The sequence below is a fragment of the Leucoraja erinacea genome, chromosome 29, assembly GCF_028641065.1.
Source record: "Leucoraja erinacea ecotype New England chromosome 29, Leri_hhj_1, whole genome shotgun sequence".
NCBI lineage: Eukaryota > Metazoa > Chordata > Chondrichthyes > Rajiformes > Rajidae > Leucoraja > Leucoraja erinaceus.
Window position 1 is genome coordinate 1,246,444 of NC_073405.1, and position 12,135 is coordinate 1,258,578.

General features: G+C 45.0%; 1 pseudogene; it reads left to right on the forward strand.

The window, feature by feature from the left end:
* LOC129710966 (beta-1,3-galactosyl-O-glycosyl-glycoprotein beta-1,6-N-acetylglucosaminyltransferase-like) overlaps positions 1-12,135 on the forward strand; it is a 47,438-nt pseudogene that overhangs the window by 3,738 nt on the left and 31,565 nt on the right.

The window sequence follows — 12,135 nt, forward strand, 5'->3', positions numbered from 1 at the left end:
AAGTTACCCAGCAGGCAGTGAAGAAAGCGAATGACATGTTGGTCTTTATAACAAGAGGAGTCGAGTGTAGGAGCAAAGAGGTCCTTCTGCAGTTGTACAGAGCCCTAGTGAGACCACACCTGGAGTATTATGTGCAATTTTGGTCCCCTAATTTGAGGAAGGACATTCTTGCTATTGAGGGAGCCCAGCGTAGGTTTACAAGGTTAATTCCCGGGATGGCGGGACTGTCATATGCTGAGAGCATGGAGTAGCTGGGCTTGTGCACTGGAATTTAGAAGGATGAGAGGGGATCTATTGAAACATAAAAGATTGTTAAGGGTTTGGACACATTAGAGGCAGGAAATATGTTCCTTTAAGAATAAGGGGTAAGCTATTTAGAACGGAGACGAGGAAACAGTTTTTCTCACAGAGAGTTGTGAGTCTGTGGAATTCTCTGCCTAAGAGGGTGGTGGAGGCCAGTTCTCTGGATACTTTCAAGAGAGAGCTAGATAGGGCTCTTAAAGATAGTGGAGTCAGGGGATATGGGGAGAAGGCAGGAGCGGGGTACTGATTGGCGATGATCAGCCATGACCACATTGAATGGTGGTGCTGGCTCGAAGGGCCGAATGACCTACACCTGCACCTATTGTCTATTGTCTATAAATGCTGGAGTAACTCAGCGGGACAGGCAGCATCTCTGGAGAGAAGGAATGGGTGACGTTTTGGGTCAAGACTTCAGGCTTACCCACATATCCTTAACAATGCAGTTCAGGATCCTGAGGACACTTCCCACATGTATCACACTTCTTTTAGTAGGAGATGAATTAAATGTAAAACAAAGGCTACATTGTGCAATGGTAGGAGAGAAATAGAGGGTTAGTCTAAGGCCAGGGATCACATGGAGCATAGAAATGCTCGTAAAGAATAGCTGAATGACCACTTTATAGATGTGTAGGAAGGAACTGCAGATGCTGGTTTAAACTGAAGATAGACACAAAATGCTGGAGTAACTCAGCGGGACAGGCAGCATCTGTGGAGAGAAGGAATGGGTGACGTTTCAGGTCGAGACCCTTCTTCAGGTCGTTCTTCAGACAGGTCACCTATTCCTTATCTCCAGAGATGCTGTCTGAGCCACTTTATAAACTCAATGTGACCTGCATTGGCATATTTGCTGGTATCTGGGTGCCTGAACCTTGAGAGTTCTTCTTTTACCCACGTTAATTAATGTCTAGCTGCTGAACTTCATCATGTTGCATCCACATTCTTCCAGCCAAATTGCTCCACCTCACACCCATCTACATTACAGCAGTGATGACTTTGCCAACGCCAGATTTGTGATGAAAGTCACACGGTATCATTTAACAGTGGCTGGGCATCTCCCACTGTTGCCTCATGGAAACTTCAGCTGCAGCCCATCATTACCAACAATGGCTTTTGATGCTGTTCGGTTCTTGTTGACAAAGTCTAGATTTGCCACAGGTCCAATTCTAGATTCTAGTTGTGACTAATTAGAACAGGTTCATGATACATAACCATATCCCAACAGTGAATTGAGAGTGTGTCTACCTGGTCCCATTACCCTAACCCTAATGCAGATTACAGATGGCTCATTATTCTCAGTATCAAAGCTTTGAGATGTTGTTTACTGCTACCTGTAACAACATCCCTGATGCACCATTGTTCCACTTATGGACAGTCACAGTTCCTTGTTCCAGACTAGTTCCCGAATTAAAGTCCTAAATTGTGGGAAGGCGAGCCTTAATGCCTCAGGCAGGAATTCTCCAAAGTTGATTGGGAGAGGTTGTTTATAGATAGTTGGGCATCGGGTAAGTGTGAGGCATTTGAAGGTGAGATAGAAGCATGTTTCTGTTATGCTGAAAGGCAATATACAGGAATGTTGATTGATGAGAGATACCCAAAGTCTGGTCAGGAAAAAGATGGAAGCATACGTCAGGTATAGGCATCTGAGATCAAGCTCAGATTCAGATTCAGATTCAGATTCAATTTTAATTGTCATTGTCAGTGTACAGTACAAAGACAACGAAATGCATTGCCAAGCTAGTGTTTTGACGAGTATTAGTAAAGGAAGGAAAATTGGAATGCAATAAAGGGCCATGATATCTCTGTCTGATAAGTTAAAGGAGAATTCTGAATAAATCCAGAATAAAGGGTAACTAGAGAGAGAGAAGGACTACATAATGGAGAATGATGTGATCTATGTGGAATCACAGGAAACGGACAAGGTCTTCAATGAAAACATCTCCTCTGTATCTGCAGTGAAGAAGGACTTGGAAGCTAATGAGTTGCAGTGAAGGAAGTATGATGTCCTGAAGCAGGTCAACATTATAAAGGAGGAGGTGTTGCTGGTCTTGCACTGCCTGACCAGATGTATCCGAGGATGTTATGGGTAGTTTCCCATCGTGAGAGCAGATCAAATGAGCATTTGTCAACTCATATCTGCATCAGCTTTAGGGCACTAAACTATGTCAGTCTTGGAGTCCGAGCCTGTATTTACTTCCAAAACCAAACTTGATTTAAATCTCTATTGTATTCTTATTGTGACCTTTATCTAACTTCATGTCATAAGGTCATAAGGAATAGGAGCATTCAGCCCATCAAGTTTACTCCGCCATTCAATCGTGGCTGATCTATCTCTCCTAACCCCTTTCTCCTGCCTTCTCCCCATAACCTCTAACACCTGTACTAATCAGGAATCTATCTATCTCTGCCTTAAAAATATCCATTGACTTGGCCTCCACAGCCTTGTGTGGCAAAGAATTCCACAGATTCACCACCCTCTGACCAAAGAAATCCCTCCTCATCCTCTCCCTAAAGGAACACCCTTTAATTCTGAGGCTGTGACCTCTGGTCTTCGACTCTCCCATTAGTGGAAACATCCTCTCCACGTCCACTCTATCCAAGCCTCTCACTATTCGGTAAGTTTCAATGAGGTCCCCCCTCATCCCAGTATTTTGAGTGTTTTTTACGGTGAGAAATGTTTTAAAATAGTTATCGAGTTTGGGCTCATGACCTCGGCAGGGATTGCAATCGTGTGTCCCATGAAAGTCCTGGAATTACTGAGCTACCTCTGGAATCCATGTTGTCAGATTGTCCAGATACCAGAGGTTGTTAAAGGCTGACAGGTTTTGCTGTTCCTCTCAAATGCAAACTCCTCACTTCACCCTGATCCACCTCATCATTCTTTATCATTTTAAAGCTGTTTAATAATTTTGTACGTTCAAAATCAAAGGATTGAAATGCGTTGGCCTTTACCCAACAGTTATTTCTAGTTGATGCACAGTCAGGCTGTACAGTACCTCGGGATCAAGTGCTATTTATACTTGTGTATTTAATGCTTCATGTGTCAGGAGTAAATATATTCCCACTTGCATATAATTCACTGATTGGCCAGTAGTGGGCTGCTGTTGAGTCACACTGACATTATAGTGGTCTATGGAACGAGGACCCTCATGCTAAACATCACATCTTCCCATCACTTTCTTATCAATTCTCCTGCGGGAGGTTGGAAAAGGCCAATCAACACAGCCATTCGATTCGCTGCCCACTTTACTGATGAGTTATCTGGCAAAAGCTAGCGCCAAACTATTGACTGAGAATTACTAATGGTTAGTTACTAATTGCTAATGGCCTTGGGTACTATTTCTTAAATGCCTAATCTCACCTTTTGTTGTTCTACACTCAGCTGGTCACTTTGTGGGCTGAGTGGCCTCCCGCCTAAGAGGGACGGCACATTCACGCTGCGGTAGAGTTGCTGCCTCGCACCGCCAGAGGCCCTGGTTCGATCCTGATTACGGGTGCCATCTGTGTGGGGAGTTTGCATGTTCTCACTAGGACAGCGTGGTTTTCTCCAGGTGCTCCGGTTTCCTCACACATTCCAAAGACATGCGCGTTTGTGGGTTAATTGGACTGTCAATTGCTCCTAGTGTGTAGGGAGTGGATGTAAAAGTGGGATAACATTGAACTACCGTAAACGGGTGATGAGTGGTCAATGTGGACTTGGTAGCTCCACGCTGTATCTCTAAACTAAACCAAACCTGGCATAAAGGTGTTGTGTGAAATAGTACAGTTGCACTGATAGACTCCAACCTTGCCTGGGTACCCAGCCTAAGTCCATGGTGACTAATCTGTGAGGTGGCAGATCCTGTAAACATCACAGATCTCCTTCCTCACTCTAGGTGCCCGAGACTTCCTCTCCCAGTCTCCAGGGCGAGAATGTGAATTTTAATATGCTGGTTTTGTAGATTCCAGATAACATAATGTAAGTTGTATCACAAAGGGTTCTCAAAATCAAGTGTGGTGATTACTGAATATTACCATTACCTTCTTTACAATTGTGGCCATTAGATCAGGGATAACAGGATCAAACTTACGCCAATCCCTAGATGTAAGAATCATGGATCAAACAGAGGAGTTCAACATCATGAGGCAATTTAGTGGCGGAGATTGTTTGGAAGGGTTTACACTGGCATCAGTAACTGGTTAGTGTGGACTTGGTTTACTGACAACTGATTAAGAGCTAGGGATGTGACCATGATCATATTGAATTGCGGTGCAGGCTCGAAGGGCCGAATGGCCTACTCCTGCACCTAATTTCTATGTTTCTATGTTTCTATGTGAGATATTTATGTTTACTCCAGGAGTTGTAACATTCTGGTGCAAGATAAACACTAAAATTAAATAGGTTTTGTGGTGAGCTACAGTGCTTTGGGTTCTATTTCTAGGTTGGTTAATCTCAGCTTTTGTTCCCGTTTTACTGTTGTTTATGCTTAGAGATACAGCATGGAAACAGGCCCTTCGGCCCACTGAGTCTGCAGTGACCAGTGGTCACCCATTCACAGTAGTTCTATGTTATTCCAGTTTCCCATCCTACACACTAGGGTCAATTTACAGAAGCCAAATAACCTATAAACCTGCATGTCTTTGGAAAGTGGGAGGAAACCAGAGCACCCGGAGATAATTCAGTGGTCACAGGGAGAACATGCAAACTCTGTGCAGACAGCACAGGTAGTCAGGATTGAATCTGGTCTCTGGCGCTGTAAGGCAGCAACTCTACAGCTGCGTCATTAGCTGGTCGTTGTGTGGGCTGTGTCCCCATGCATAAGAGACCTTGGGACAGAGGGGTTCTGTGCAGTAGCAGTGTGGTGCTGACAAACTCCAGCCTTGCTACAGAAACCAAGCCTGAATTCATGGTGACTCTGGCCATGTTGACCATCCACTGAAGCCGCAGCGGCTACAGCAGATACTCTACCACTGAAGGCCCAGTGACTACAGTCAATGCTCTACCACTGAAGGCCCAGTGACTACAGCAGATGCTCTACCACTGAAGGCCCAGTGACTACAGCAGATGCTCTACCACTGAAGGCCCAGCAGCTACAGCTAATGCTCTACCACTGAAGGCCCAGTGACTACAGCAGATGCTCTACCACTGAAGGCCCAGCTGCTACAGCAGATGCTCTACCACTGAAGGCCCAGTGCTACAGCAGATGCTCTACCACTGAAGGCCCAGTGACTACAGCCAATGCTCTACCACTGAAGGCCCAGTGACTACAGCCAATGCTCTACCACTGAAGGCCCAGTGGCTACAGATGCTCTACCACTGAAGGCCCAGTGGCTACAGCAGATGCTCTACCACTGAAGGCCCAGCTGCTACAGCAGATGCTCTACCACTGAAGGCCCAGTGGCTACAGCAGATGCTCTACCACTGAAGGCCCAGTGACTACAGTCAATGCTCTACCACTGAAGGCCCAGCAGCTACAGCAGATGCTCTACCACTGAAGGCCCAGCAGCTACAGCCGATGCTCTACCACTGAAGGCCCAGTGACTACAGCCGATGCTCTACCATTTGTACAGCAACTTTTCGCCACTTCTGGATTTTCCAAGAAATTCAGAGCCAATTAAACATTTTTGAGATACAACCACTTTTCTGAGAAAAAGAATTGCTCATTTCTGCTTTGCTTTGCCAAAGGTGGCACGGTGGTGCAGCGGGTAGAGCTGCTGCCTTACAGTGCCAGATACCTCGGTTCGATCCTGACCACAGGTGCTGTCTGTACGGCATTTGTACATTCTCCACATGACTGTGGGTTTTCTCCGGGTGCTCCAGTTACTCCCACACTCCAAAGACATGCTGGTTTGTAAGTTGATTAGTTTCAGTAAAAATGTAAATTCTCCCCAGTGTGTGTAGGATAGTGCATGTGTACGGGATGGAGGCACAGACTTGGTGGGCCGAAGGGCCTGTTTCTGCGCTGAATCTATAAAGTAAATTAAACAAAGAGCAATGTGATAAAAACAAACAAATGTTAGCTTTGTGTTGAGGGACAAGCGTTTGCCCAAACACTTCGGTCCTTATGCTTCATAACGTCTTGCACAATGGATTGTTTCTCAATTACTGGTATTGAGGAATGTATACTGGAAGCTGGATTCTGCTGGTTGGCTATTGATACAAAGTGGTAAAGGGGAACATGGGGTGGAGGAAGTAAGATGGGTATCTAGTACCAGGATGTTTCATCACATGTCTATTGAACAGGCGATGGAACTTCAAAGAGAATTGAATGTATGAAATAAAACCCACACAAGATAAACTCACTGGGCAGAAATGAGGAAGTGAATGAGTAAATGGTTTGCGACTAATAACAGAAAGCTCTGCTCAGCATTCTGCTTCCAAATCCTGCCCCACATAACCGCCAATGGCATAATCACTTTAACACTTTATCTGGTTTGCACGGTGGCACAGCGGTAGAGTTCCTGCCACACAGCACCAGAGACCAGGGTTCCATCCCGACTACGGGTGCTGTCTGTACGGAGTTTGTACATTCTCCCCGTGACCTGCGTGGGTTTTCTCTGGGAGCTCCGGTTTCCTCCCACACTCCAAAGACGTGCAGGTTTGTAGGTTAATTGACATGGTATAAATGTAAATTGTCCCCAGTGTGTGTAGGATAGTGTTAATGTGCGGGGATCGCTGGTCGGCACGGACTCGGTGGGCCGAAGGGCCTGTTTTCGCACTTCCAAAATAAACTAAACTACACAGACATGCTGCCATTCTTTTGGTTGTTATCTTGCAAAATAAGTTATGTTAGGATTTTGTGTTGCAAAGCCAGGTCTTCATTCTCCTGACATAGAAATGCTTAATTTCATTGCTGTGATAAAACTCTGCAGATACTTCGGCATCATGTGAGTCTGTGATAAAACTTTAGCAATAGCAGCTTCACATCGATGACAGGATTTGTGATAAAAACAGGTTCAGCATTGGTGCCAGCTTCCAGTGATGACTTTCTCTGCCTCTCCGTTACTGAATGTTCCAGCTGTGAACTGGCCTGAGCCTGACCTGCACTCTTAGCACAGCTTCTAGAGTGATAACAGGACACAGGGTGCTGCTAACTGCAATCATTACAGATAGGCACTCAATAGCTAGCATGGGTATGGTGGGCCAAAGGGCCTCTGACTGTAGATAGGCACAAAATGCTGGAGTAACTCAGCGGGTCAGGCAGCATCTCTGGAGAAAAGGAAAATGTGACGTTTAAGGTCGGGACCCTTCTTCAAGGTTCCAAGGTCAGTTTATTGTCACAAGTACCAGTTAAGGAAGAGTGAAACTTGAGTTCCCATACAGTCATACCAAGTGAAAGCAACAAGACACACAACCACATAAACATCCATCACAGGGGATTCTACATTCCTCACTGTGATGGAAGGCAGTAAAGTCCAATCTTCTTCCTCTTGTTCCCCGCAGTCGGGGCAATCAAAGCCCCCGCAGCCGACAATCAGAGTTGGGGTGATCGAAACTCCCCCGTCGGGGTGATCGAAACTCCCACGTCGGGGCAGTTGAAACTCTCTCCGTGGCATGGAGCTCCCGAGTCGGCCTCTTCTTACCAGAGACCACGGGCTTCACGATGCTAAAAACTCCAGGAGTCATACAGCATGGAAACAGGTCCTTCAGCCCAACTTGCCCGCATCAACTAACATGTTCCATCTGTACTAGTCTCACCAGCCTCTAATCCTATTACCATTTACACTATCTATTCCTCTCATATTTTGTGCTGCGCTCCACAGCCGAGCCCTAGCCTGCTCAAACTCTCCCTACAGCTCTGGCCCTCAGGTCCTGGCAACATCCTCGTAATTCTTCTCTGCATTTGACCCATGTAGTTCCAAACGAGGAGGAGAACGCACCAATTGATCCAGACTCTCCTAACTCAAGCCCTCTAGTCCCGGCATCATGCTTGTGAATCTTTCCTGCTCCCTTTCTGTCTTAGTGATATCCTCATAGCTAGATCAGAACTGCACACAATTTACGCAAACAATGGTTTGGAGGCCAGAGCTTCACGTGTTATGCAATCTTTGGCCTCAGTGTCTCGTCATCTAAATAGTTCCCAGGGTGAAGAGTGCCTTGCAGTGTATTGGATTGCATCCTTCCTGAATTCCAGCCCATCCACCTGTTTCACCAGCCATGACCTCTAGTATCAGCCATCTCAGCCATCAACCAGTCACTGTAACGAGACACCCCTCGTGTAACTCCATCCCGTTGCCCCGGCTTAACTGGCCAAAGCATATCTCTACGTTTCAATTAGTAGAGTACCCAACACCATTTCATAGGGTGGCGTCTATAATTGATACATATTCTCAATGGATATTTTTTACAGCAGAGCTAGATTCTTGATTAGTACAGGTGTCAGGGGTTATGGGGAGAAGGCGGAATGGGGTTAAGAGAGAAACATTTGAAAAATAGGTGCAGTAGGCGTCCCCAATCAATAACCCGTGCCCTGTTGGGTGGGCAGGGACATTAGCAAAAGCCAAAGGCAGTTGAAGATAAAAAGGAACAATAGCAGGTACACCGTGTGGGGCAAAAAGTAGCTAAACATCCTAGGGCAGTCACGGTGGTACAGTGGTAATTGCTGCCTTACAGCAAATGCAGTGCCGGAGACCCGGGTTCGACCGTGATTACAGGTGCTGTCTGTGCGGAGTTTGCACGTTCTCCCCGTGACCTATGTGGATTTTCTCAGAGATCTCTGGTTTCCTCCCACATTACAAAGACGCACAGGTTTGTAGGTTGATTGGCTTGGCAAATATAAAAGTTGTCCCAAGTGGGTGTAGGATAGCGTTAGTGTGTGGGGATCGCTGGTCAGCACGGACCCGGTGGGCTGAAGGGCCTGTTGAAGGGCCTGTTTCCGTGCTGTATCTCTAAACTAAATATCCATCCACTATCATCAGCTTTCAACATATGGCAACTCCAAGTATTGTACTCCTGCTCCCTAAATTCATTGTACTTATTTTAATCTATTGCATTTCCCAGAATTGGCTTCTGTACTAAAGAAGGTCATGGTGGATTGTCACAGCTGTATTTTAATTAACAGTGGAGCCTGGAGGCGGGGGGGGGGATTAAAGCGTCTTATGGACAAGGTAGGCAGAGCGTTGCAGTTTCTCTTCGAAAAAAAATATAACAATCCCATAAAGGCTTAGGTCAGCCCTCTCTGGAAAGACGAAGGAATTAACTGCAACATCTCCATATTTGAGCTGCGAGGAAGTTGCTATGAGGCTGCAGGGTGGCTTGGATAGGTTGGGTGAGTGGACAGATACGGTATAATGTGGATAAATATGAGGTTATCCACTTTGGTGGCCAGAACAAAAAGGCAGATTATCTGAATGGTGTCAGATTAGGAAAAGGGGAGGTGCAACAAAACCCAGATGTCCTTGTACATCAGTCACTGAAAGTTAGTATGCAGGTACAGCAGGCAGCGAAGAAAACAAATGGCATGCTGGCCTTCATAGCGAGAGGGTTTTAGTATAGGAGCAAGGAGGTCCTACTGTGATAGAAACATAGAAAATAGGTGGAGTAGGCCATTCGAGCCTGTACCGCCATTCAATATGATCATGGCTGATCATCCAACTCATTATCCTGTACCTGCCTTCTCTCCATACCCCCTGATCCCTTTAGCCACAAGGGCCACATCTAACTCCCTCTTGAATATAGCCAATGAACTGGCCTCAACTACCTTCTGTGGGAGAGAATTCCAGAGATTCACCACTCTCTGTGTGAAAAATGTTTTCCTCATCTCGGTCCTAAAAGATTTCCCCCTTATCCTTAAACTGTGACCCCTTGTTCTGGACTTCCTCAACATCAGGAACAATCTTCCTGCATCTAGCCTGTTCAACCCCTTAAGAATTTTGTGAGTTTCTATAAGATCCCCATTCAATCTTCTAAATTCTAGCGGGTACAATCCAAGTCTATCCAGTCTCTCTTCATATGAAAGTCCCGACATCCCAGGAATCACCTGGTGAACCTTCTCTGTACTCCCACCATGGCAAGAATGTCTTTTCTCAGATTAGAAGACCAAAACTGTACGCAATACTCCAGGTGTGGTCTCACCAAGACCCTGTACAACTGCAGTAGAACCTCCCTGCTCCTATACTCAAATTCTTTTGCTATGAATGGTAACATACCATTCGCTTTCTTCACTGCCTGCTGCACCTGCATGCCTACTTTCAATGACTGGTGTACCATGACACCTAGGTCTCATTGCATCTCTTTTCCTAATCGGCCATTATTCAGATAATAGTCTACTTTCCTGTTTTTGCCACCAATTGTACAGGGTTCTGGTAATTAGCTGTGCCCGTGAGTTAATTGATAAAGGCAGCAGGATTGTGATGAATAGGGTATCCCAGAGCAGCATTTGAAGACTCAGCACATGATTTAACTACTTTAAACCCTAGATGATAGTTATAATGGAAGTTGAGATTGTGTCAAATATTTACATGTATGATTTACGAGCCGGCTAGTTACACATCAGCCCTCACCAGTACTGCTCCCACTTGCAGTAGCTATAAGGTTATGGGTGAGAGAGGCAGAATTAGGCCATTTGGCCCATCAAGTCTATTCTGTCATTCAATCATGACTGATTTATCACGAGAAAAATGTTCCCGATGTTGGGGGGGGGGGGGAGTCCAGAACCAGGCGTCATAATTTAATAATAATGGGTCGGCCATTTAGGACTGAGATGAGGAAAACCTTTTCACCCAGAGTTGTGAATCTGTGGAATTCTCTGCCACAGAAGGCAGTGGAGGCCAATTCACTGGATGTTTTCGTTAGATTTGGCTCTTAGGACTAACAGAATCAAGGGATATGGGGTAAAAAAAAAAAAAAAGCAAGAACGGGGCATTAATTTTGGATGATCAGACATGATCATATTGAATGGCAGTCCTGACACAAAGGGCCTACTCTGCACCTATTTTCTATGAGAGAGTAATGTCCCATGGCTAAGTCACCTGACATGGTCATTTTTTATTTCCCATGAGAATGCCCCACCATCCACCGCTAATTTACTAAATGTGTATATAGTTCCCACACCTTCTGTTTTTGAATTATTTCACATGAACTTTGAGTAGTGGGACACAATTAGTGAAGGCCATTTTTAAAAAGTAGACTGGAAGATGAAGTGGCTGAACTTAGGAAGGTAATAAACATGAAGGCAAATGATACAGAAGAGTGTGAGAGGAGAGATGTGCAATGAGAATACATAGCTCAACAATGGAGAATGCAGACAAATACACAAGATTCTAATGACTTGCAAAAGAAACCAAAAGTATCAAAAGGCATTGAACAGCCAAAAGAGCAGTAGATCCAGAACATTGACAGATACACGTTTGAATAAAGCTCGACTGAGGATTTATCACCAGCAGCTATGGTTTTGTCTTGAGACGTACTGTTTAAAGCTTTCACATAGAATAGCTGGCATATGGATGATGAGACAGCACACTTGTCATCAGAAGTAATTCTAATGTTTACCATTTAAAAATGGTAATTACTTGAAAATGAACACAGCTATATTTAGAAAATCAATTATGCTCCTTTTAATATTCCCTCTGCCAAATGGAGTGTGTATTCCCTGAGTATGGAGTTGGCAACTAAACACCAGCCAAACTCATTATACAAGACATGGTTGCATTTTTAAACTTTACCTTGAAGATTACAAAATAGTTCTGATGAATTAAAATGGTCCTTTAATGCCATTTAAAAAAATCTATTAAAGTTTTACACCCTTTAGTGGGGCAGCTGGTTAAATTCATAGCTCGCACATTATTGGTTATAAAAAGATTTTCCTTGGAGTTATTCAGTCAACCCCCCCCCCCAACCCCCCCCCCCCCCCCCCC